Source organism: Schistocerca nitens, chromosome 3 (assembly GCF_023898315.1).
Source record: "Schistocerca nitens isolate TAMUIC-IGC-003100 chromosome 3, iqSchNite1.1, whole genome shotgun sequence".
Classification (NCBI taxonomy): Eukaryota; Metazoa; Arthropoda; class Insecta; order Orthoptera; family Acrididae; genus Schistocerca; species Schistocerca nitens.
Window position 1 is genome coordinate 267829800 of NC_064616.1, and position 27756 is coordinate 267857555.

The following is a 27756-nucleotide window of genomic DNA, read 5'->3' on the forward strand; positions in this document are numbered from 1 at the left end:
CTCTACTGAACAATCTAAATGCGAGTTATAAGCTACCAGGCCCATATGGACCAGTACCTGCAATTAAAAAGGAATCGCGAAAAACTTTTTATACTTACCTTAGTCTCAAAATTGCAATTTCTTAAATTTCTCTTCTATTTTACACTCCTGAACCACAAAAACTTGCGAGTAAACTGCTCTCACCTGTGGTTACAACAACAATTAGAGTCGCGCGCAAAACAACGTCTGCTAAGGAATTTCTTGAAAGTGAGACGTCAGTCCCCCTGCGTCAGATGTCCCGCTTTTACCTTAAATCTTTGTAGAAACAGGAGTCTCGTTTGCGAGAGGAATGCCAACGATGAATTGTCACTGGAAAGAAATACAGATACCATCGGCGTCAAACGGAGTTGCTCGATCTATCCAATGACAACAATCGAAAAAATTACAAATTATTTTTACGTTTAACAAGGAATTAAGGAAAAAAGGTTAACTTTCTGTTATCTGTGGAATGTATTGTTGAGTTATGTGCTGTACAGTGAATTAACGAAGAAAAATATGCAGCTCAGGAATAGTATGAATTTGAAAATGAGAAAGAAAAATTCAACAGTCAGAAGCAGCTAATAAATACTACACATACAGCAAACGCATCGGATCTTGGCGATGCCATTGCTGCTCATCCCGAACCTCTGGAGCATAGCAAATAACGATATGTGACGAATTCGCTCTGCAGAATCGCCCCGTGATTAAAACCATATGAAAACTGCGTAATACAAGTAAACAAAACGACTCAGTCGCGTGACCAGATTGCATGATCGCATCTGTAAAACTAGTCTTACGCATTGCGAGGCCGAATCTCTACGATAATTTGCGTTATTTAACATCACTTTAAATGACTTTCACCATGGGAATCATTCGGGCTGTGTTGGACTCACACTTGTTAGTAAAATCTGAAGAATGGAAAAACGGGCAGACGTTACACACTAGGTGGTTTTCAATCGACAGTCAACCGGAGGATATCATTTACTGTTCAGGATCATTGAAAGTAGAAAGAAAACTTTTTTTTATCTTTCGAATGCAATGCCTGTATTCTCTTTTTACGGACTGATTGTTGTCGGGTATCTCTTAAGAAGGTAGGTAGATGTGATAAATAGAAGAGTGTAACGAACTCAGAAGCCTGCTCTTAACAATTACGTTACGTAAAGCTTGTTTCATTTCGTTTGTTGCTCCTCGGCATTAGAATCTCATAACAGTTCTCTTGTGTTTTTCAACCGTCTTCGTTTCAGTATTTGGCCTTCAGCTGCCTATTGATATACTCACTGCCGGCCGCGGTGGTCTCGCGTTTCTAGGCGCTCAGTCCGGAACCGCGTGACTGCTACGGTCGCAGGTTCGAATCCTGCCTCGGGCATGGATGTGTGTGATGTCCTTAGGTTAGTTAGGTTTAAGTAGTTCTAAGTTCTAGGGGACTGATGACCTGAGATGTTAAGTCCCATAGTGCTCAGAGCCATTTGAACCATTTGATATATTCACTCAAACCGATGTTGGAACAGTGGTCGTTTGTCTGGAACATGTACGAGAAACAAGCAAAGAACAGGGAAAAGAAGAGACCCCAAGAAGAGCAGGTTCGTGTAGTCAGCGCGGAGGCTCAGCCAACTCCAGTAGCAGACATTAGAAAAGAGACGTTGTACAACACTGTGTGGTTTATTTTGGAAATTTCGTGAGCGTACTTGAAGAATCAGCCAATATATTGCTTATTCATACTTGTCTCTCATGAAAAGGTCCAGAGGGTAAAATCGGAGAGATTCGAACCCACACACAGGCTTACCAACAATCGTTCTTCACACTAACCATTCGGGACTGGAGCAGAAAAGAGGTGAAGTAGCATTGGTAAATACTGGAAATTACTCTCCACCACACAACAGTGCGTGGGTAGTGGGGAATAGATGTAGAGGTAGGTGTGATAAATGCCAAATTACATAAATCATGTTCTCCGTGTCAAACATATTAATGAAACCTTGAAGAGAAATACCGCAGTGCGCAAGGCACCGTTTGATTTGTTTTCTTTCTTTTTTTATCTAAATATGGTTCGGCACTTTCTGTGCTACCTTCAGTGCTTATTTTTTTCTTTCTTCCTCACATACGACGGTATCAGTTATGTACAGTGCGCCCCTGGTAGCTGAGTGGTGCCGGCACGGTAGCTCAGCGTGTTCGGTCAGAGGGCTGCGTACTCTCTGTAATAAAAAAAAAAAACTGAGTCAAGGAATCAACGATCAACTTGAACGGATGTCTCGTGACGTCCGCCTAGACCAAACACAACAAACTATATCGAACAAAAAAAAAAAGTGGTCAGCTCGACGGAGTGTCATACGTAACGGCCCGGGTTCGATTCCCGGCTGGGTCGGATATTTTCTCCACTCAGGAACTGGGTGTTGTGTTGTCCTTATCATTTCATCCCCATCGACACGCAAGTAGCCGAAGTGGCGTCAACTTGAAAGACTTGCACCAGGCGAACGGTCTACCCGACGGGAGGCCCTAGCCACTCGGCATCACATCATATAATCAGTTATGTACAGTATATCTATAGTTCTTAAGTCCACCATAACTACTACAGCTTCTCCTTTCCTTTTTTACTGTGGTCGTGATTCCCTTGTTTATGACATGCTAGCTCTTGTATATTTTATCTTTGTCATTTTCAGTTAGCAATACGCGTTTCATGTGTTTTATAAGCATAACGCGCGGTTTCTAACGCTATTTTCTGATGGATACGAAACTCCCAGTATACATAACTGATAGCTTCATGTGAGAACGATAACAAAGAAGAATTGACTGGAATAATTATATCAACAAAAATTGTAATTAATTGGTACTGGGATGTGGAACATAAAATAGTTCAAATGGTTCCAATGGCTCTGAGCTCTGTGGGACTTAACTTCTGAGGTCATCAGCCCCCTAGAACTTAGAACTACTTAAACCTAATTAACCTAAGGACATTACACACACCCATGCCCGAGGCAGGATTCGAGCCTGCGACCGTAGCGGTCGCGCGGTTCCAGACTGTAGCGCCTAGAACCGCTCGGCCACTCCGGCCGGCTATGAAATACATCAAAACATAGAAAAATAACAGAAACAGTACGGGAAAGAAGATATATTTACTGGGCATGTATAAGGGACGAATGATAACAGGCTGATGAAAAATAGTGGGTAATATAATAACTAGTGGAAAAATTACACATTGTCGAGGCTCGTGACACGAAAGATCGTCGCGCAACTTGGACTAACGAAATTAACTCTTCCAGCAAATCGACACGTCCGAAACGTGGGGTATTACAGCTCGTGGAACATGGGCTTAAACTGATATCTTAAACAAATGTATCGGGAGTCACAGCGCTGAGAGGAGAGCGACAGGTCGACAGGAGTGACGCCCGGCAGATGTACACAAGAGTGTGTAGGAGGAGGGGGAGGGGGCGGGACAGGTGCGCGCGTGTGTGCACAATGGCAACAGCTCGCGCTGCGACGGTAAACAAGGCGGCGAGCCGGTGCTCGCGACATGCGTCGCGCGCTGTCCTTTTATTTGCAGACTGCGTGCCACACGGGACAGTATTTTTAGTTGTGGACGGGAGTGTTTTGGGTGGCGGCTGGACATTATTTGCCTCTCCTCCCGCCTCCCACTAGCGGCTGCCAGCTGCAGCGGCCCGACGGCTCCCGCCTAGCGCCTAGCCCAGTGCACGGCGCCGCGCCGCATCCGACGCACAGCGCGACCGCACCCGGAATGCCCTGGTTCTCTCGGCCGCGTGCTTGTGCTCGCCGCTCCTGAAAGCCGTCGAGCGCGCCACAGCAGTCACGTAATTTCCGTGTGCTTACAGATATCTTTGTTTTCCAGTGTTCTTTAGACCGCATTCTGAATCGTGTCGGCGTCACGAAACCTCTTTGCGTTTGTTCCAGTAACAGTGACAAATTCCTCAAAATGGCTTTCCACCCTGTTCGCGAATTTAGTTGTATGTGTTGTAAAACCAGTTCCGATATTCGCGAGCCCTTCGTAAATTATATAAATGCCGTTGTGCGACATTCGTGATTTGATTTTGGCCTCTTAAAATTTTTTGCCAGTCGGTGTTTAAAGGTCATTAACAGTGATTAAATATCTTACATTCGTTTCGATCGAACTATATACAAACCGTTTCACTGGTTCGTTGTTGGTTGAAGATTCTACCAATGCGAGTAGCAGATTTTATCGTGTAATTTGCATGTACTGCAACTGTAGCTGCCTTATGAATGTTACATGTATAAGTAAGCTGGGAAAATGTTTCTCTGGACCCAGAGTACTTGATAGAGAGGGAGAACGAGTCGAGACTAACCAAGATCTATTTAAATACGACTGCAGCTTGCCGGCGCGCAATGAGGAAACTGTGCTTCACAACAGGCAACTGTTAACTTACTGTACACTGCATTCCCTTTATTTACAAGACTGTAATTGCGCTCGATATTTTTAATGGTAATTAAGGACTTATTCGTTGCTGTAAACAGAACACGATATTGTCACTGCCATATTAAAATACTGAAGATAGTGCAAATAACGAACGTTATATAGTTTTTGGAGCGTTAAGGCCCTTCATGTAATTCCGTTTGACGAAAGTCTTACATTTTCTCTACGGAAAAATTCAAGGAAATAAGTAATATAACCCAGGTTCCTTTAACAAAATAATTTCTCAATTTGTGGGATGTTAACGTAAATGTAAACGGCATTACATATGTATACACGATGGTTTCATCTCGGAGCGAAAATATTCAGGTACCTGAAAGTAGAAGAAATTCGTTATAGCACACCTAATATTTTCATTCGGTATGGAATTACAGCTGTTTGAAGCTTTCACGACAGTTTACAAGTCGAATATCGCCTTGAAATTGAACTGAGAAAGCCTTTAGCGTCGTTCCTCGTAAATTCTCTGTGGTGTGGGGATCAGCCTGTTGTTTTAAGGATAATAGATTTACTAGACTTACTCCAAAATGAGCTTCGTGTTAGTGAACTACTTTCCTCATTCACGTGACGTCTCGCTCAGCTGTGATTGTTTCGATCATGACCACTCAGGTTCTCGGAATTTTACAAACTTTTGTGTGTCGTGCCACATGAAAATGTTTGCTTGGCTCATAAATATTGCTATTTCAGTCAGAAAAAATCTGTCTCTCGAAGATACACGCATTGTTGCCATGAACAACTAAAAGAGCACCGAAATCCGTAGTTATTTTTTGAAAGTTTCATTTACACTCCAGAAAATGTTTTAATTCTGATCACTAATTTAATTCTGTGCTTACGACTATTTCATTGTGTTTCATTTATATATGACATTCACATAGCTATAATTTTGTTACTTCTGAAAAATAGACACATTTTTATAAACAGAAGTAATTTCGTGTCCGAAAAGAATGCAACTCCCAACCAAAAGTTCTTTATTACATCGTTTTAAGTACAGAGGTGAAATAATAAAAACATGTTTTCAACCTGCAGAATTACAACGTAAAAGTTTACTGATTTTTCCAGTTGTATAATCAATTTTATATTAAAAAATATAGAACGTATTCCATCGTGGTCAGTAAAAGCCGTTCTTTACGAAAATGAATAATGATTGGTAGCTTCATTTTTCTTTTTACAGTGTTTGCGCCACTACCACTACCCCACCACGTCATTATTTAATGCCCTGTGCGTATACGTGCTTATACACTGTAAACAGTTGGTACTAACATTTCGTTAGTTATTTGCTATTCTGAAACGCAGGATATCTCAGGAGTAGAAAACAAATGACAGTATGACTCATTGTAAAGGTAAACTGGGACAAGATGTAGATGCAGAGGGCCATAGCACCAGAAACCTCAGACGATATGTCATAAAAACAGTTTACCTATTTTCTCTCTGTATTCTGATATACAACTATTTGGAAGAGTCAAAAACGGAATTAGTGCTACGGACAGTAATTTAGTAGATCGTCACTGGTGTACTATTGTCAGTTTCCTTTCCCAGCTGTGCTACAAAACATCACCGTCGGCTTCGGTGCATTTTACAACTCTCCTAAAGAGTTGCTGTATTGTTAATCATGCGACAGTAGTTTAAAATACGAGCAAATGATTAAGCGCAGTAGAAACGTCGAGTGAAGACGGTGCTCATGCAGGACCAGACCCGCCGCATGTGTACCGCCCACGACAGGTTTTGTTGCACGACTGGTCGTAAGGATGAAGTGGAGAACTCATCCCGGTACTTATTGTCAAAAGAACTTTTAACTGGTACTCTGACAATAAAACGCCAGATAGGGTGCTTTGTTATGACCGTTGTCAACAATAACAGGAACGACGCTGAAAATGCCCAGAGTAATGTTAGGATTTTCATCTGCCCCTGTGTGATTCCTCAATATGAAAAACATGCGGGCTTTACTTTTCATTAATAATGATCTATTCTTAGAATCCCTACCGTCTAGCATTATCTACTGCCTCAAGGTGCTGCACACTCGTATTCTTTTCGCAGATACCGTTGTATGGAGTATATTTTGGTCCAGAATTAATCGAAGCACTTGCATCCCCCTCGGAATATCTTGCGTTTACTCCATGTCACCATTTCCCGCATGTGTAGATGCTAGTGCCACTGAATAGCTGCTGCAGTGGTAAACTGAGCAAAACGTGTGAAGTGACAGAAACCAGTGCACCAACAACAGTTCACCCTTTTGCATAAAGTGTGTATGTGTTCGTGCGTCCGTGCATTTCACTGCAAGCGATGGTACGCGCAGTTCAGAGTCGAACGTGGCAAAGGCAGTTAGTTACAACGGTTGTAGCTGGAAGGCAATTGAGAAAGAGAGAAGAAGATTTAGCTTTAGCATAGCCCGTGTTTTCCATGTCGAAACACATGATCATTTCCTTCTGTTATACCTTCTGTGGTGGAAACTCTGCAGGGGAGAGTGCGCTGATATGAAACTTCCTGGGGGATTAAAACTGTGTGCCGGTCCGAGACTCTAACTCGGGACTTTTGCCTTTCGCGGGCAAGTGCTCTACCATCTGAGTTACCCAAGCATGACTCACGACCCGTTCTCACAGCATTACTTCCGCCAGTACCTCGTCTCCTACCTTCCGAATTTCACAGAAGCTCTCCTGCGAACCTTGCAGAACTAGCACTCCTGGAAGAAGGAGAGGGTCTGACATGTGGGTCATTGATTTTGATCATGTTTTGCAAGGTTGTATTATACTGAAAATAAAGAGAAAGGTTTTTCTGCCTTTTGCTGGACACTCCATACTTTTTGAAAAAACTAACGCCGAAGTTGATGACGGAAAATCGTATTTTCAATGCGATATGTCGAAATATCGTCTAAAAAGAAACATTTTATTTTAATGTGATATAGGATCTAACGCTAGTAATATTAGGGTTATTAACTTTTTTGATTCATGCTGTAGGGTGCGTACCTGGCATCAAGGTGTCTATTGAGGTCGGCTGGCGAGCGGTCCCCCATTAGACTGCCGAACGATTCCGTCTTAAACTCTTGGTGGTGGCTTTATTTTTTTATTCGATACTTTTTTCGGTGTATCAGATAACATTCTGATAATGGGAACAATTTCTTTCCCTTTTCCTTTCTTTGAAGTGAAACATCTGGAGGTGTGATTAAAAATCAAATAAGTACATATAATGTATTGAACATACAAGTACATACAAGTACGTACAAGTACATACATATAAGTACATATAATGTATTGATACCGGACGCGCTACGTTAGACATTCGTAGATGATGATGGTCAATCGACTTGCACCGTGAAAGTGATAATACCGAAATTTACCTCTCTCTGTCAACCGTCTGACGTTTACTTCTCGCGACAGGTACGGAATTTCATTGCACCGCTTCAAAATCATGCAGCATCACAGCAGAGCAGAGAATAACAAGATAGGGGCGATGCTGTCAAAATTTACGCGTTGGTCCATAAAAAATTGCCCACACCTATCTTTCAACATACGCTTCTATCTGATAAATCTGTTTTTTGCAACGTGAATATGTTTTCCACGAACAGTGTACCGGGAAACATGTCGATGAGTTGAGATTTCATTCGTGTGTTGTGCATGGTGCAAGAAATATTTATGTTCTGCCGGCTTCTATGATAGGTATCATGCCACTGATTGCGAGGACGCTCACGAATAGATGATCATTTAGGATTAAGCCATGATACACTTCAGGTGTATTTTTGTACTGTGTACCACGATGAAAATAACTGTCAGTAAAGGAAAGAAAGTTATTCACGTTATCAGGATATTATCGGGTGTGCCGAATAAGCGACAATCAAGAATTGGACAAGGATCGGCAGTCCAGTAGTCAAATGCCATGACTGCCGCCGCCGCCGCCCTCGCTCTGCTGGATTTACTGAATAACGGATACCCACGCTACAGCATGAAGACAAAAACACGTTAATAACTCCAACATTATTTATGTTTGGCCCCAGATTATATTAACAAAAAAGTTGGTTTTTAGACGAGTTTTCGACATAGTGCATTGAAAATGCAAATTTTCCGTCATTAACTTAGGTCTCGATTTCTTCAGAAACCAGGCAGTGTCTAGCAAAAAGCAGAAATACGTGTTTCTTTATTTTCAATGTAGAACATTTTTGCGAAACGTGATCAAAATCGGTGATTCATATGTCAGAACAGAACCTCTCCTTGTGAGTTCATATATTCATTTATCCTTTTAGCTGTGAAGAAGTCCCTAACAGAAAGTCAAAACTTAACCAGTTAGAAAGTCACTACACGGTAAAAAGTCTCGGTGCGCATCCCTATCCTACAAAAATCGCTTAACAGCTTGAGGAACAAAATTTGGCGTCCAACAAAAGCAGTAAAGATTAAATGGAAGAAATGACATTTCGTGTAAAGAGATAGGTGGTTGACTCTTCATCACGTTCTTTTTGTTTTGGATGCACCCACATCTTATGACAATCATAACGGGTTCCGGCCCACAGTGGCCCTCTTCGGACACTACAACCAAAATAATTAAGCTAATATTAAGCCCTTAAAACAAGTAATAATAGTTATATTAGGTTTTCTTGTGAGTTAAACAATTTGCAATTAAAATACATGTGGATTATATTTACAGGCTTCATTTGTTGAACAGACTGTCATGTGCTGTGAAACAGAACGTAATAGCAAAAATCAGGAAATTATGTAGATACAACTTACTGCACTTTTCTTTCCATACTCTTTGAGCTACATGTGCTCCTTCTCTAAGTAAGGACTTTTTTAAGCGTTATATATTTCCAATGGCTTATGGCGCTGCACTTCGCACTACTAGATGTTTACACCGCTGTCGTCGGTATCTCGTCTTCACTTCCAAACCACTGCTTGGAAGAGACGAGACGGATCGGATGACAAAGGCGGCATTCTGCTGTAAGACTGCTGTCTCTCCTCCCTGGATGCGAGGTGTTTACATTAACACTGGAGTTACTCGGAAATGAAGATGAGGTCCCAACGGCACAGTGTAGCACTCGGTAGCAGGGAGGCTCCAGATTATGATGGAGCATACGTGCTGGACGGAACGACTACCTCAGCTGAATACATCGTCATAAGTATTATCGTATGCATCTCGTGCTGACTCATTCTGCTCATTGAGGGGTTTGTTTAGTTACTTCCGTTTTGTAATATAAATATCTGTTTCTTCTGAAATATCGAAACGTTTACTTTTTTTTACTTCACGTAAAATGTGTTTTATTCTCAGAGTTACCATCATTATATCTGTGCGTTAGGATATGTAAGGCTACGAATAACTGATTGAACTTCAACGGTTTCCACGATTGCAGATATTCTTTGCAGAGGACACACATATCTAGTGTAGAGATGGAAGGAAAAGTATACTTAGTTATGTGTATTCAGTTATCTGATTGTCCGCATTATGTTCTGATTGACAAAGCATGAACGCTTGTTTATCAAATGCTGTTCCTAGATACGATCTACATGTACTTCAACTGTATATTGCTAAAGTCACACGTAGACGTAGACTTCTTTCAAGGTCTTAATAGAAACTTAATTTTTTCTGATTGTAACACCTGAAGATGGTCACTATTGGCCAAATTCGTTGTGTTTGAGTCATAAAAAGTGACTGTGACAAAAATAAACAGAGCTTTATAGTTGATGAAATGAAATTTACAACACTGATTTCTGCCTTCCTAAATCGCATCACCGAATAAGATCACAACACAGTGCCTAGTTACTATCATCACACGGATGCGAACCATCAGATGTAGAAATAATTGAGCACAAAACTAAAAATATGAAAGAGTTTTATAATGAAGACGCCTCTAGACTTAGAGTACCGATTAGGCTCTACATCGAATATGCAAAATAATTCTTCCGCTATTGTGGCAGCAAACTGTCGTAGGTGTAAAACAAAGCTTAGAACTATAGATCGAGACGCTGAATGAAACACGTTTGGCTGTCAAGAGAGCAATCCGTGATGCCTTCAGTGACTACCGTAGCAGAATTTTGTCTAATGATTTTTCAGATGGTTCAAATGGCTCTGAGCACTATGGGACTTAACATATGAGGTCATCAGTCCCCTAGAACTTAGAACTACTTAAACCTAACTAACCTAAGGACGTCACACACATCCATGTCCGAGGCAGGATTCGAACCAGCGACCGTGACAGTCGCGCGGTTCCGGACTGAAGCGCCTAGGACCGCTCGGCCGCCACGGCCGGCAACGATTTTTCACTAAACCCAAAAAAGTTCTGGTCATGTGTAAAGGTAGTGTCGAAACACTCACGGATGAGGATCTGAAATTGTGAGTAGGAAAGCAGAAACAGAAATAATTAACTCAGTTTTCAAATGTTCCTTTACAAAGGGAAACCCAGGAGAAGTGCCACAATTTAATTCTCGTACCGTTATTCTACATTGACAGAAGAAAAAACATTGTACGATGTGGAGATCTTTACTCAAAAAGTTCTGTGATCTACACTTTTGTGCAAAACTTAAGGACGAAAGTAATTTCCACATGATGTGTCACTATCATGTACCATTTCTCGATGAAACTTTTACCATACATACAAAGAACTGCTACAGTATAGTACGCACGGTAATTGAAAGAGTGGAACAGATGTGATCCTTTTATTCAGATAGAGTAATTACACTGATGGTCTCCTGGACGTTATAAACGGCAGGACATGGTTTCTAGCAGGGTAAGTGATCGACAAGGGCGGCACTGCATGCTCTGTAAGGTGCTGCTATACTGGTCACAAGGTTGGTAAAGAATTCTTGTGGTAGGGCGTTCCCATCTTCCACCAGCGAGGTTAACAACTGGTGGATCGTAGTAGTTGTATGCAGACATGGTGCAATGCGTATTCTCAACGCATTCCACATGTGCTCGATGGCATTTAGGTCGGTTGAACGGGCACGCTAGTCCATTCGCCGAACATCCTCTCGTTTACAGAGCCGCTCCGTCTGCACTGTTCGATACAGTTGCCACAGACATCCGTAAAAATTAAGTCAGGACTGAACGCACCGATGGGAAGACGCATGTGGGGAGGAGGTACAATCTCACAATATGGTTGACCGGTGAGTGTACCATGGTCAAAGATTTGGATGTCAGTGCGTCTATACAACTTCATGTGTCTCCTCACACCGTAACATCTGCCACCAAAACGATCATGTTCGACGATGTTCCTGAGTGCATACGTGGCAAGAGGAGGGAACACGTATTGCACACTTCGCACATCTGAAAACCATGTCCCGCCTTTTTTAATGTCCAGGGGATCATCATAAATGGCGATGGCTTCAACGTAATTATTGTCTTTGAACAAAAGTGTCATATCTCCTCTCATCGCGTATTTCTTTCAGTTACCTTCTGCACCATACTGTAGCAATTATTTTTATGTATGGTGCAAGTGTCTTCGAGTTGTGTTAGATATACGAATGTTACGTCCATCCTTACCAGTGTATATTCTAATACGACTACCTATATCTCGCGTGAAGGCTAAACTGAGGAAAGTTAAGAAATAAATTCGTTCTAATGCAGAGGGTAACAACAGTCATTCTTCCCGCATACCATCTGAGAAGGGAAAGAGGATTTTTGGGAACAGAGCAAATATGCTAGTACGCTGCATACTATACAGTAGTGTGCTTAGGGATATGAATATTTACTTATAAATTCCTAAATGCGTGTACGTACGTTCTCATAGATGAACTTTCAAAATGACGGACTGTAATTGTTAAGAACCATGGAAGAGTTTTTATGCAGGTCCTGTGGAATTTCTTCTCTACTACATATGAACAGAAAACGCGGTCTGTTGGCGGTGCTTTGTACTCTGGCCAATAAAAACGCACAAAGGGGTGCGGCAACGCATCTACGGAACTGTAATCAGCTGTACGAGGAAGCTATGAATTCATAATGCAGCCCCGCATAACGTCCAATAATGGAACGTCACTTCTTTCTCCTTCGACTGTACGAGTTGTTGTTGCAGTGGCAGCGCAAACAGCTGCTTTTGCTTTTCAGAGCATGCAAAAGACGCTGCAAAATTAGGACGTGCCAAGGATTATTTTGTTTCTTTAATGGTCCTTTCGTTAAAATTCAACATTTTGCAAGTTTTCTACTCAGCCAACAACCACTCAAAAAAGCGAGTCGACCACAAGAAATTAATTCGTTTCGTCCAAATATCTGACGGAAGAGCTAGTAACACAACATTCCATCCCTTTGGATTGCAGTGACTGCCTCGTAGTCGAGAAGAAAATTACGCAAGATCACACAAGACGTACAACTATATGCTGAAAAGAAGTTAATGGTCTTATATTCACGTTTATACTTCGTGTACAGCCGTACGTTGAGTGGCAGACAGCGTGTAGCATACCAGATGTTCCCCAACCTCGTTCTGTTTGGGCATGGCACCCCGGAAAAAGTCCTATCGATTTCCCTCTACATGAAATAGAATTTGACTAATTTTAGACTTGCGGTCATTACGCAATATATATATTTGAGAGGCTAAGAAGTTTCTTGATGTGTACTGGAATGTGTTTAAAGCTCAGAATAGGGGTTCCCGCAAAGCGAACGTCGTTCCTTAAGTTTCTCTCACTCGCTTCTGTTAAGCATTTCTTTGACGGTGGGCTTACAGATTTGTGACTAATTATGTTCTTCACTGAATATACCGGGTGGTTAAAAAGTCAGTATGAATTTGAAAACTTAATAAACCACGGAATAATGTAGATAGAGAGGTAAAAATTGACACACATGCTTGGAATGACATGGGGTTTTATTAGAACAAAAGAAACACCCCATATTGCTAGACGTGTGAAAGATCTCTTGAGCACGTCGTTTGGTGGTGATCGTGTGCTCAGCCACCACTTTCTTCATGCTTGGCCTCCCATGTCCCCAGACCTCTGTCTGTGCGATTATTGGCTTTGGCGTTATCTGAAGTCGCAAGGGTATCGTGATCGACCGACATCTCTAGGGATGCTGAAAGACAACATCCGACGCCAATGCCTCTCCATAACTCCGGACATGCTTTACAGTGCTGTTCACAACATTATTCCTCGACTACAGCTATTGTTGAGGAATGATGGTGGACATATTGAGCATTTCCTGTAAAGAGCATCATCTTTGCTTTGTCTTACTTTGTTATGCTAATTATTGCTATTCTAATCAGATGAAGCGCCTCTGTCGGACATTTTTTGAACTTTTGTATTTTTTTGGTTCTAATAAAACCCCATGTCATTCCAAGCATGTGTGTCAGTTTGTACCTCTCTATCTACATTATTCCGTGATTTATTCAGTTTTCAAATTTATACTGACTTTTTGATCACCCGTCTCCCTCCCTCTCCATCTTCTGTGAATCTAACTCGGTGACGGTCATAGAGAAACGAATATTATTTATGAAGTGATCGATCAAGAGTCTGTAAGCAACTTCCTTCATGTGTGAATCCAACTCATTGGGATGTTTGAGGTGTATCACTGTCTAGTATTTTCTTCCTTCACGACCAAATTTATGTTGTTGCTGTGCCTTAAACCTCTTTGGCTAAGTGTTCCTATACCTATGACGGTGGTCGCAAATTGCAGCGACTGATCGACTGTCATTTAGTCTAATTCATAGAGTATTTTCCTTTATTTACACATACTAAAAGTGTTTTCTGAATGATCACGTACCTCTACCTAGATATGCCTTTCGACATTGTGCTCGTAGCATTAAATCGTTGGACCAAATATTGACTATCCGGAACTCTTTCAGCATTTCGTAACTATCGCCTAACATTGTAGTGTTCCTGTACACGCTCAGCAGCGAAAGACTTGAAATGAGGAGAAATAGAGTGTTATTGACAGACAAGACCAAGCCTCACATATCTTCATCAAAGAGAAGGCATACATTTGTTTGAAAACCATATTTTTGAAAACTTGCGGATATGCCCAATCTGCTATTCGTTGCATTCATTATCGTCATTGCACTTACAGCAGTTCTGCATCATACGAGTATATGCATATTATTTTCTGTTCTTTGTTTTTCCCAAATTATAGTTAACTAGCGTTGGAAAGGATACATTGACCAATTAACTTTCATAAAAGATGTATCACATGCCACTGATTCTTAATGATAAAGCAGAAGATTTAATATTGCATTAGTGTGTATTGAGTGCAAGAATGCATGGAAGAAATTTCAAATGTTTATCTCCTTTGTGCACGATGTTCAACCCCACTCACGAACTGTCTTCCGAACTCAGGACAGTAGAACTGAGTTGTTGGCAAACGTACGATCGCTGTGTAGTCCCATTCACAAAAAAATTCCAGTCGGTGAGGGCGGGATCAGCTGGCACTGAGTCGGCGCTCCGAGTTTAGACCGGAATCCAGAAAGCTGGCAGCCACACGGAACGGCGCGACCGGCTACAACCGCACATCTTCCTACCATCACCCCTCCCAAAGGCGACAAATTCCTTTCAATTATGTTTATCTTCGGCATGTTTGCACTGTGACATGAGTCTGCTTTCATGTTATCTAATATAATCATTAACGGAAGAACTGTGTGAGTTATAATTTTTTTTTTTTTTTTTTTTTTAAAAAGCCTAGTACATATCACACCTTACTACTTACGTGCATTGTTGCTCTTTGATATCCGTCGTCCATTTCCCGATTTCAAACGGTGCTGCTCAAGTAAGCACGTACGCCCTCATATCTGACATCTCACAGTACCATAGTCAATTACTTTAAAACCAACTTCCTTGTATTTTGCATCATTCTGCTGCTATGGTGTGCGCCGATCCATAGCTGGTATCCACATTCTTCCCTAAAGTGTCTCAGACTATTAAAAGCAAGAGTAAACATTTCTTGGTCGTTTGCACTTTTCCTCGTAAATATCAGATTCCATTATGCTTGTAGGCATCAGTCTCCAGTAAAACCAAAAAATAATATAGTTCTCAATAAAGTTTGGATGACGTTGGTATCTATGAGCCGATATTTCTACAACTGATCTAGTGCCTGTAGAGATTTAACTGAAGTTCTGTACCAGTTATTGTGGGTAAAATGTCAGTTTTCAGCTGTGTAAAAATGTCTGCCAAGTATCCCAGCAACAGTTTCTACGCCGGCCGCGGTGGTCTAGCGGTTCTAGGCGCGCAGTCCGGAACCGCGCGACTGCTACGGTCGCAGGTTCGAATCCTGCCTCGGGCATGGATGTGTGTGATGTCCTTAGGTTAGTTAGGTTTAAGTAGTTCTAAGTTCTAGGGGACTGATGACCACAGATGTTAAGTCCCATAGTGCTCAGAACCATTTTAACCATTTTTTGAACAGTTTCTACACGAAATGCAGATACTGTGGTTTGTTACGATGGTAATTCCCAGTAATGGAACCACTGGGTTGGTATCAGCAGACTGTAACACGTTGTCTGACAAAACTCGCTGGTAACTACTTTCCACAGCGGTGTTCGGACTTCCACGCGCTTCTGTGTGACTTTTCAGGTGTTGTTTGTTGCAATTTGACGGTGCCTTATAGGTAATCGGCATATATGCATCAGTTCCACTTACCGATTACCCAGATGGCTGTCACCTGGCCTTCTTCAAGATTCTGCATGTTGGTATAGAGAACATCCGAACTGCACGCTCACAAGTGACCGCAACAGTAAGACCTCTCATTCTACATGGTGGCCACTGACAATTTAACTGTGAAGCAGATAACTGTCATGGTGTACAGTCGGCAAAGAGTGGCATTATGCACCCGTCACAGAGCTCGGTGACGGGTGCAGAATGCCACGCTTTGCTGACCGTAATGTATGACAATCATCTGCTTATGGCGCAATTGGATGTTACTTCCGAATAACATATGATGAGTACGCTGTTCTGGCAACTGATAATGTCGGCTTTTCCAAACCTGAACTGATGCTTTAAATAAAAGCAGCTTCTCAACCATCATCATGCGGTTAAGTGGCCGGTTTCCAGTCCTCCCACTAAGGAAAAAAATCCCTGGTAGTAGTAGCAATCGAAAGCAGGTCCTCCACGTGGCACTCAAATACGCTGAGTGATTATCCATTGAGGCGGAAAGCTAATTATCAAATGCTTAGATATATTCGTAGTGCGAGTTACATTCGGAAAGATTCCGCAAAGTAAGTTCAGTGCCAGAATTCAGTTTTATAGCACCTCGCACATTCTACATCGATGTCACTACTTTTATGCCATCATACCGGTATGGTGATTATATAATGAACTAGCGTATGTATGTATGTATGTATGTATGCATACCAGCAGCGACTTGTGCATGAGAACAACAGCTGTCGCAACATCGAAGTTCGAATTTCTGTATGTCCTCGTCATAACTCACGCTCTCCTTAACGTAAGATTGGTTTGTACACCGTATTGGCTTACTAGCCAAGTCCTCTTGGAGTCCTTGTCTTCTCCCGACTATAGAGCTGGCTGACACAGCCAGTTACAGCGAGAACTACGGATTTGCGTCGATTCCGAACTCTGGTGCACCTATACGTTTTTCACATTAACAAGTCACTGCCAAAGATGAAGGAAGCCATAATTGGAGAAAAAAGTTCTTGGAAAGACTGGGTATCGAACCTTGGACATTTCAATTGATAGTTCCGCAGAAATCCATTAACCATTCAATAAACGCAATCGGCATCCAATATTGGGCGTTTCTCTTTCGTGTAAGAATGCGCACTCGGACAGGGTTTCTGCAAGGGATGAGTCTGACTGTTTATAATAATATAAAAGTTTAGAGGACAACCAAGTTGATCTACCGTAATTCTTGTGCACGTCGAATCTTCACCCCTCTGAAGGGAAAGATAACAATCTCACGTTCGGACATCTCTCATCATTTATCTTACGTTCTCCCCACACTGAACGTGTTTGGAAAGACCTATCATACACATACATTTCAAGGAAGTTTGCTGTTAAAAATGGAAGAAATGCGCTATGCCCCTTTCCAAAGGAAAAAAGAAAGGGATTTTACGTTTTAAAGAGTGGTCTACGACGTGGTGTTAGAAACGGAGCACATGCTCGGGTTTGGGAGGGTCGGGGATGAAAATGGGCCGCATCGTCTTCAAAGGAACCATGCCACAATTCGCCTTAAGCAATTTTGGAAAATCACAAAGAACCTAAATCTATAAGAACAAATGACGATTCGATCGCAACTGTTGCCGTAAACCAGCAGTAATTTAATCACTTTGCCACCTCTTTCGTTGTTTACTCTTCTGACGTAACAACGGTAGACAAGCTATATTTCTGTATCAGAGGTTTGCGTGCCTGTAGTGCGGATGGTTTTCTGTGACTCCACTCTTGACGGGATGGGACATGAATTAAAGAAAAGAAGCATAAACTTGTGCAGATTGAAAGGTAACATTGTTGCGACACTGAAACTTCTAGTACTGCATGGAAAAGCAGTGAGTTACCACGAATGCGGGAGTCATATTAATCTGTAAGCTACAAGTCGTGTCCTTATTGTAGAGAACGTGAGCTATTACCCTTCAAAACGAATTGGAGTTCCTACCAGAGTGGCTGCCAGGTTCTTATGCTCGAGAAGTCGGATCACAGAGGCTGTTGTGTTCTTACAAGACTTGAACCAACGCACTTAACGTCCATCTTAAAATTTTCATCCTAAAATTTGTTCGATAATCCTTTTAGCTCACCATCACTTTACCTTAACCTAACAGCTGTGTAATGTGTGTGAAATTGCGTCTATATTTAAAATTTTTCATAAACATTTGAACACGTATCTCACCTGTATCTCTAGCGAATTTTGTCCTATAGTTTCGCTTCCACGCAGCTCGATGCTTATTACGTCATATCTCATGAACTATTGTGTAGAATGATATAATTTTGTACGTACATTCAGGGGTATATGTGGATACTGTCCGTGAAATGTATTGCGAATAGAGTTAGTTCAAACAAGCAATATATTGAAGCGTTATGCATGCCGCAGTTTTACTGCATGAACGGCAGACATGTAATAATCGATAAACGTGTTTACTTTCATCACTTTCTGGGGAATTTGAGAAACAAAAATCCGCGTAAAGATTTGAACTACGTGTAATTTCGGTTGCAAGTCGCTAAGTGCCCTCATTCTCAAATACTGGATGAATAAAGTCTGGGTATTTGCGGCTACGTCTTATTTTTATTTATTTATTTTTCATCTGCACCTATTTGATACGTAAGTGGTATTGCCCTCACAGCGATTCTTTGCATTTAGTGACATGTGTACCAAGTTCGACTGAAATCAGCACACTTGTTTAGGAGAAGACGTGCAGCATACATACATACGTACCAGTGCATACATACATTCTTATAATTCGTGTGGATGTCGAAGCAATTGCAGGCTAATAACACATATGTACATAGTGTTAACACGAGACTTATTGTGACGGAATTGTTTCTTATTTTTTGGGGTGCATCCTCAAGTTTCGCAGCCTATGGTACGTTTTGCACAACGAAGACATATTCAACTTTAACTTTTTGCGAGCGCGTTTCGTTGGCCTGTCACGCTTTTTCTTCGGCAACAAGTTTCAAAGGATTATGTAAAGCCGTTATACATCTTTCCGAAGATATTTTCTATGGTCATTTTCGAATTTTGCGTTGTGAGGAACAGAGGGCACATCTGACTACGGAAACGTGGATTTACGTCTTCACGCAGCCATAGTGTTACTAGTTGGCTTTGTCGAGTAATAACTGATAACTTGCTATCAATTGTCGCCGAGATGCTCGATGGATATCGAGAAATAGGAGCGGGCTGTATTGACTGCAGGCGAGGCGTTCCGCGGATTAGTGACGAGAACCAGGAGCGCGATGGAAGAACGCCGCGTGGACCTGCTGGCTGTACACGAGGAACTAATCGAGGCGTCGAGCAGCCGGCGGCGAACCACCCGCAAGCCGCGACCCAGGGACCGCTGGACTGTCGTCGTTGGACCCGAGATACGGTAAGCACTCGCGTCCTCGGCCCGCTGCACCAGGCTGCGGAAAATCGCAACCATTACTGAGCGTAACCACTCGACATAGTTGCAGTTGACACTCAGCAGGTGAACTATATTCCCTGCAGCAGTGTAGAAAAGATACATTACCTGATGCGGCCATCGGTGTTGTATAAATTTTCAAATGCTCGGAAAAAATTTCATATGGGGTTTTTATTATTTATTTATTTATTTATCTACATATTTACTTTGTATATCGCTGTGAGTCTAAATGAGCTAAAGACATTTTCTCGTGGAACGAATTACTACATACAGAGTACAGGAAAATTTCTTGATAAGGTTAGAACGTGGCAGGAGTTGTCATATCGAGTAAAGTTTGACAATTGATCAGAGATAGGGCCACAAAACGACAGTAACTTACTAACATTAACACAATCACTGTACCTAACTGCCCTTCTATTGATACGTGCATCCAAGGTATGTGTGGTGAAAATTTTATCTGTTCGGAGCATAACTTTTCCTCTAACTCTTTTACTTTATCTCCCACTATATTTAGATCGTCCAGTTGCCTAATCGCATGAACTAGAGCCATATGTAACTTTAATTCTGTTCAAATCACATGTTATACTGTTAATCATAAAACAATCTGCTTCCATTTGGAGTGCAGGCATTATATCATCACTTGTGATGTTGTCCTTATAACATATGGTAAAATAAAATCAATAATTTGGCACCATAACCAAGACACTTCCAATAAAATTTTCATTTACTCGTTCCATTTAGCAGAGCATCTGAAGGTAGCACATAGTATTATTAGACAATATACTCAACCCTTCTTGCGGAGTAGCGATTAACAACCATTAATTACTCCTAAGAACCGGTCGTACGCTATCATTAAGCTAAACCACCTTCTTGTTACAATCTTTAGATTTCTCGCAAACACTCTGTAACATCGTAGCCTCGCAAGCTTCGTGACTTTGGGCAAGACATAAATACAGAAGTTTGTTTACAGATCCTGCGATATCCTTCTGCCGTAACCCCCAGAGTCACAGTCTGGCATGCACTGTGTAGCACGACACTTCAGTGCAGTACAGACGCTTTTGTCGGCATAGCCCGACTGCAAACTTAAAACACATAGCGGAGGGTATCAGCGTGATGCGGCAAAAATCAAAAATATCTCGCCTTTCCCAGCTGCCAGAAGCCCTCGTTCACCTGAATCTGAAACGGTCGTGCGCTTCATTGAGCAAATTATAGTATCTATACAGTTCATCGCAATTCGACGTGTAGATACTAAAATTTATTTTCTTGAGTTTATACTGCGTTCTAAGTGAATACGAAACCGTGGCTTCATTCTTTTTTTTTTTTTTTGTAACATTACTTTTAAATCAATTCTCTGCAAAACAAACACTTTCAGCTTTTGTAATCCTGTCGTCCTCACTTGCGTAACATACAGTAATGAAAGCAAACACTGTTTCCACAGTATGAATGTAGCGCAAAGATTGCTCCAAAAAATAATAAATTCTCGTTCCACCAAAATCCTTACGTTTAAAATACATCTGGTACACTCAATCGTATATCAGTCCATGTGATCAGTACTAGTGAGATGGATTCTCTTTGCAGTTGGTTTACCGCGGGTGGCGAAATTACAGATATGCAGCATTCGCGAATAGAATTACGTGTGTAACACAGAGAGGTGATGTACACAAAATCAAACTCCAAAACATGCATCGTCAGGCACACTCATCCCGCAAACAGCGGGAACTGGTAACTGACAAACTCGTAAAATCATATCAGCAAGTTCCCCGGGGCGCAGTTCGGACCAGCTGGAAGTGAAGTCTCTGCCACAGTGTCTGTTGTGCATGTCACAATCATGCAGAACACAAAACACGCATCACATCATTAACATAAATCAATTCTAACGTCATAAATGCGTAAAGCCGCAGCCTTCCTATCAAAAAGTGGCATAGACAACAGATTTCCCACTTACAACATAAATCCGACATTAGAATTATATTAATACATTCAGCTGCCGACGAGCGTTGATATATATCTACGGGGACAGGTGAAAATGTGTGCCCCGATCGGGACTCGAACCCTGGACCTCCTGCTTACATGACAGACGCTTTATCCATCTGAGCCATCGCGGGCACGGAGAATAGTGCGACTGCAGAGACTATCTCGCCTACGCCTCCCGCGAGACCCACATTCTCACATTCTCACCTTGTATGTCCACACACTTCATTCGTAGTGTCCCACCCCAACACACTCGTTACTCGTGGAAGACATTCTTACCAAGTCTCGCAAGAGTTCGGGGAATATGTGTGCATCCGCACAGAATAAGAAGAGGGTCATGGCCGGTATTGCCAGAACTATATACTTATATGGATATGGTGTCTGTTTTTTCGGACATGTCCGAAGAATTAAGGAAGGTAAATTTGGAGAAATGACACATGCCATTTTGGTTACCTAACGTAGTATACTCGATGCTGGTGAAAAATATCAAAAGCTCACCTCTCGGCAGGCTTCGCTGCACATAACTTCACCTAACACAAGCACTACCTAGAGGAATTACATAAAAACCACTCAAAAAAACCCTTATAGCTAAACACAACCAGTGACATATGGGTAAGGACCACGTAGATTCAAATTAACATCTACATACATACATCGCAAGCCACTGTACGGTGCGTAGCGGTGGGTACCATGCACCACTACCAGTCATTTCCTTTCCTGTTCCATTCTCAAATAGCGCAAGGGAGAAAAGGCTGTCTATATGTCACCATATTAGCCCTAATTTCTTATGTGTTATCTTCGTGCTCCTTACACGAAATGTGTGTTCACGGCTGTATAATCGTTTTGCAGACAGCTTCAAATGCTGGTTTTTTAAAGTTTCTAAATAGTGTTCCTGCAAAAGAACGTCACTTTTTCTCCAGGGATTCCGAAGCATTTCTGTAACATTTGTATGTTTTTCGAACCTACCGGTAACAAATCTAGCATCTCACCTCTGAATTGCTTCGATTTCTTCCTTTAATGCCATCTGGTGCACATTCCAAACATACGAGCAGTACTCAAGAATAAGTTGCAGTCTCCTTCACCGATGAACCACACTTTCCCAAAATTCTCCAAATAAACCGAAGTCGACCATTCGCCTTCCCTATCACAATTTTCACGTATTCGTTCCATTTCATATAACTCCGCAGTGTTACGTCCAGATATTTAAACGACGTAACTGCGTTAAAATGGTTCAAATGGCTCTGAGCACTATGGGACTTAACATCTGTGGTCATCAGTCCCCAGAACTTAGAACTACTTAAACCTAACTAACCTAAGGACATCACACACATCCATGCCCGAGGCAGGATTCGAACCTGCGGCCATAGCAGTCGCGCGTTTCCGGACTGAGCGCCTAGAACCACTAGACCAGCGCGGCCGGCGTAACTGCGTCAGGCAGGACACTACTAATGCTGTATCTGAATATTACGGGTTTGTTTTTCCTACATATTCGTAAAAACTTAAATTTTTCTGCATTTAGAGCCAGCTGCCATTCATTGCAGCAACTGTAAATTTTCTCACCTTTTACCATTCTACAGTGACCAAAGTCGACACTCTCCTGTAAACCACAGTGACATCAGCAAACAACTACAGATTGCTCCCCACCCTGTCCGCCAGATCATTCTTGCATACAGAAAATAATAGCGGTCCCATCACACTCTATTTGGGTACTCCTGACGGTACCCTGGTCTCTGATCAACATTCGCCATCGAGGATGACATACTGGGTGCTATTTCTTAAGAAGTCTTTGAGCCACTCACATACCTGAGAACCTGTTCAACATGCTTGTACCTTCGTTAACGGCCTGCAACGGGGCACCGTGTGAAATGTTTTATAGAAATCTACTCGGTATGGATTACAGAACATACACAGAGTAAATCTGCTGTTCAGCGGTGTTTAGATTTTGTAAGCTGTGGGTTCCTATTATCATTTGGCCCGCAATGTCTCAAGCATGGATGCATCGCCAAAAGCAAAGCGTTGTATATGTAAGGGACCAAAGTACAAGAACAAGAACTTGTCCATCTTACTCTTGTCTTTACAAGAAGAGGCTGTGGTTTCTTAACATCACCTTCTGCCCTGTGCAAGAAAAACGCTGCTTAACATTCTGTTTGTTCCTGCCCTGCAACTGCAGTGCCTTTTTCTTTATATTGGCAATGGCTTTCTCAGTTCCTTCCCAGCTTTTGCAGTGGACATGAAACCACTTCTCTTCCTCCGTCCTCTGGATCCTCATGCAATAAGACTTTGGTGTCGGCTACCTTTTGGTTGATGTGTGAGGAAGCTGATTCATTATAAGCTCAAAGTTCTTGACATCACCATCCCACATATCATGCTTCTTGTTGCAATAGGTTTGGGATAGTGTGGTGTGCGTACTGTAAGACCTTCGGTACACACACCATCAGATTATTTGACTTGTCGCTCTAACGAAGTAGGCGAGTGTCAGCAGTATGTCTCGTGGTCTTATCGTGGCGTGTTTATCTTCTGCCGTTAGATCAGACGATAGAAATGCCACTTGCACGCTTACAGTAGCAGATTGACGGTGACCAACTTTAAACAGAACTTGATTAATTTTCACACACATTTATTAAAATAATAACAAATATAGACATTACGTAACTTGATTCTGGATGCTGATAACAACTGACAATCTGAAGTTCCTTTGGTCTTGGTACGTTAATCTTATTCTCCCATATCTCTGATACTTGACAAAGTGTCTATACATTTCTCTTCATGGCTATGTACAGGAATACGATAATCTTATTACGCACAGACTGAAACTTGACTGCAGAGTAATGCAGACTGATGCAGACTGCCTAATCGGAGGTCTGTACACTCGTTATAATACCACGCGCGTTCAGGTATCACTGCGCGAGTGTGATCCGCGAGGAGAAAAGGTTCTGCGTTAGCAGCAATCTCATTAGCTGCGTTACATATTAATACGCGGATCGGCGGAAGCAGAATTTGGTCCGTCTCTAAGACAGCGCCATCTCGTAGTGCGGAGACGGACGAGCGCTGCGCCTGCGCTGTTGTGCTTAGCGGGGCGCCCTCTAGTGGGAAAGTTGTGTACGCGCTGACTACGCGGAACTATGTACACAACAGACAGCTTTCTCAATTCTCTCAGAATTCTTTCAGTGGCGTTCCGACTGTACCAGCCTGGCTACCTTACTTTTCACAGTTTTAGAGACTGTCTCTGCCTTCCCGTCAGTTGATTTGAAATTCGAATAAACTTCGCATTCTAACTCTGACAATTTTCCCCAATATTTGTTTATTTCCTCCCAAGATGATTTCTTTTCTTCTTCAGCTTTTTGTCTCTTTCCCACTTCCAATAACGTTTGTTTAAGCCAGAGTGGAAGGTCCTGCATAATTTCTAGACGGAAGGAGATTGGTTTTAAGGTCCTGTCGACATCGAGATCATTAGAGACGGAGCCCAAGCTTGGATTGTGTCAAGGATGGGGAACGAAATCAGCCTTTCCCTTTCAAAGGAACCATCCTGGCATTTACCTGGAGTGATTTAGGGATGGTTCAAAAATGGTTCAAATGGCTCTGAGAACTATGTGACTTAACTTCTGAGGTCATCGGTCCCCTAGAACTTAGAACCACTTAAATCTAACTAACCTAAGGACATCACACACATCCATGCCCGAGGCAGGATTCTAACCTGCGATCGTAGCGGTCGCGCGGTTCCAGACTGTGGCGCCTAGAACCGCTCGGCCACTCCGGTCGGCATTTAGGGATGGCTGGACACAGATTTGAAAGGTCGTCCTCCTGAATGTGAGTCCAATGCGCTAGACACTGCGGCACCTGGCTCGTTCCGTAATTCCTGGAATCTAGCTGCTCTGCATTTGTCTGCTTCAGTTTCACAAGCTGTTCTTACTCCACTCTACTCAGTTATTAGTGTCTTTTCCTGGGTCTCAGTCAAAGTAACTGCTGCTACTGCCTCTCACTCGGGAAATTTTACAACAAACTCCTCTACAACTACTGAAGTATTTTCTCTAGTGATCTATTTAGCTTCTCCAGAATGCACTCAGTTAGCCCTCTCCATTTTAATTATTGCAAACTTAGAACAGTTTAAAAAAAATGTTCAAAAGTGTGTGAAATCTTATGGGACTTAACTGCTAAAGTCATCAGTCCCTGAGCTTACACACTACTTAACCTAAATTATCCTAAGGACAAACACACCCATGCCCGAGGGAGGACTCGACCCTCCGCCGGGACCAGCTGTACAGCCAATGACTGCAGCGCCTTACACCGCTCGGCTAATCCCGCGCGGCTCAGAGAACAGTCGCAAATACAAATTAAATGCATAAAAGTGGATACCCAAAGCTCGCAGAAATCTTGATACGCTAAAGAAATAAATTTTCGCACCCAACTAATTACAAGTAACCCTCCCCCCCCCCCACCCAAAAAAAAACAGGGAGATAAAATACACGTCGCACTAGCAAGGCTGCAGCTCTTGAACAATGTACAAGCGAGATTAAGACTGCAGATTGTCGCTACAACAGATGTTGCAATCTGTGGTGTGTCTCAACGTTTTGTTCTTACTGCAGACACGCGGTTTAAGGCGCCTTGCCAAGGTTCGCGCGGTTCCCCCAGTCGGAGGTTCGAGTCGTGCCTCGGACATGGGTGTGTGTGTTGTCCTTAGCCTAAGTTAATTTAAGTTAGATTAAGTAACGTGTAAGCCTAGGGACCGATGACCCCAGAAGTTCGGTCCCATAGGAACTTACCACAAATATCCAATTTCCCTACTGCAGAATGTCAGACAGTTCCAGTAGTAGGATCCTAGCAGGATCGCCATGAAATTTCTGTGCTTTGTGTCGTGCTGGTCCTGGGTGGAGGTGTGTGCTGTCTGCCTACCACTCTCACTGGCTGTACCTTTCGTACTACAGTGCAGAGCCGAAGTGACTAATTTGACTGGATGACAATACCTGAAATGAGGCACCTAATTTTCTCAAGGCGCACGCCATAGCTAGGGAAGCTCATTCTCTGAAGGTATGCTGGAAAATAGTGCCTCCGAATTTTTATGTGAAAAGCTTTTTAAATAAAACACGTTATTCTACATGTTCGCACATTTGCAGCCATTTGCCACTGGAGGACTCCGAATTGTAGTGTGTATCATGGCGCTCTATAATGTAACGATGCGTGTAAATGAGAAATAGAATGCGGTAATCTAATTTTGAATTCGAAGATTTCGTCCATCCATGGAGCATCCTCTCCTTCAGTATGACAATGGCACGTGACATGTGGGTGCTCTGACGTCACCAACAGTCAGGCACCTTGGGTTCATTATCATCGATCATACTCCACACAGGCCCAATTTGGCCCCATACGATTTTCATCTTTTCCCAAAACTTAAAGAACATCTTTGAGGACCTCACTTTGATAGTGATGAAGCAGCACAAGCAGAGGTGAGGTTTTGGCTCCATCAACAGTCACACATTCTTCAGTGACAGTATCAACAAACTTTTATGTTGTTGGGAGAAATGTGTTCATCGCCTGGGTAACTAAGCTGCGAAATAAATATGAAGACAGTCCGCAGCTCGTGGTCGTGCGGTAGCGTTCTCGCTTCCCACGCCCGGGTTCCCGGGTTCGATTCCCGGCGGGGTCAGGGATTTTCTCTGCCTCGTGATGACTGGGTGTTCTGTGATGTCCTTAGGTTAGTTAGGTTTAAGTAGTTCTAAGTTCTAGGGGACTGATGACCATAGATGTTAAGTCCCATATTGCTCAGAGCCAAATATGTAGACATGAAGAATAAAGTTGTAGAATGTTAATAATGTTCGTTTTATGTAAAAAGTTTTGAGTTTTCGCATTAACAGTTCGGTGGCATTACTTTTCAGCACGTGCTCATAACATCTGCCTGCACGAAGGTGCCTTTAGTGGCACTCGGTGATCCTCTATGGACCTGCAGCGGCTTAGCACAGGCTGTAAAGGCGAACATCGCTCTTGCTGAGAAAAGCACATGGCTGGCGTGGTCTGGTCTTTCTGACTTCCACAAACGCAGTCCATTGGGAAGCTATTCTCCATATACAGAGATCCATTCAACCAGCCACCAAGAGCAGAAATGGACATCTGGATTAGCTCGTCCCCGTCACAGCAATTTGAAACTTTGTTCCTGTACTAAGAAGCTGTATACTCTCTTACAGCATAGTCAAGAAAAATACATAAATCGCAAGTAATCAAACATCGCATAGCAAAATGTCACAATTCTTTTATTTCTTTTCTCATTCCATCCCAGGTGAGTACTTTCTAACCCATTCAGTGGTTCTCCAATCTCTTGATGACTTCTGTTGTGTCGACAAGAGGTGCCGACACAGTGTTTTTGAGGGGGCCGAAATGCACGCTATAAGCGCACGAAGGATGGCGT

The 27756-nt window shown here is 42.4% G+C and overlaps 1 long non-coding RNA gene across 1 annotated transcript; it reads left to right on the forward strand.

Annotated features, from left to right (window-relative positions):
- Positions 1-3711: 3711 nt before the first annotated feature.
- Positions 3712-27494, forward strand: LOC126249571 (uncharacterized). Its single transcript, XR_007545614.1, has 3 exons — positions 3712-3818; positions 19184-19355; positions 27230-27494. It is a non-coding gene; the product is annotated as an uncharacterized LOC126249571 (long non-coding RNA).
- The last annotated feature ends 262 nt before the right edge of the window (positions 27495-27756 follow it).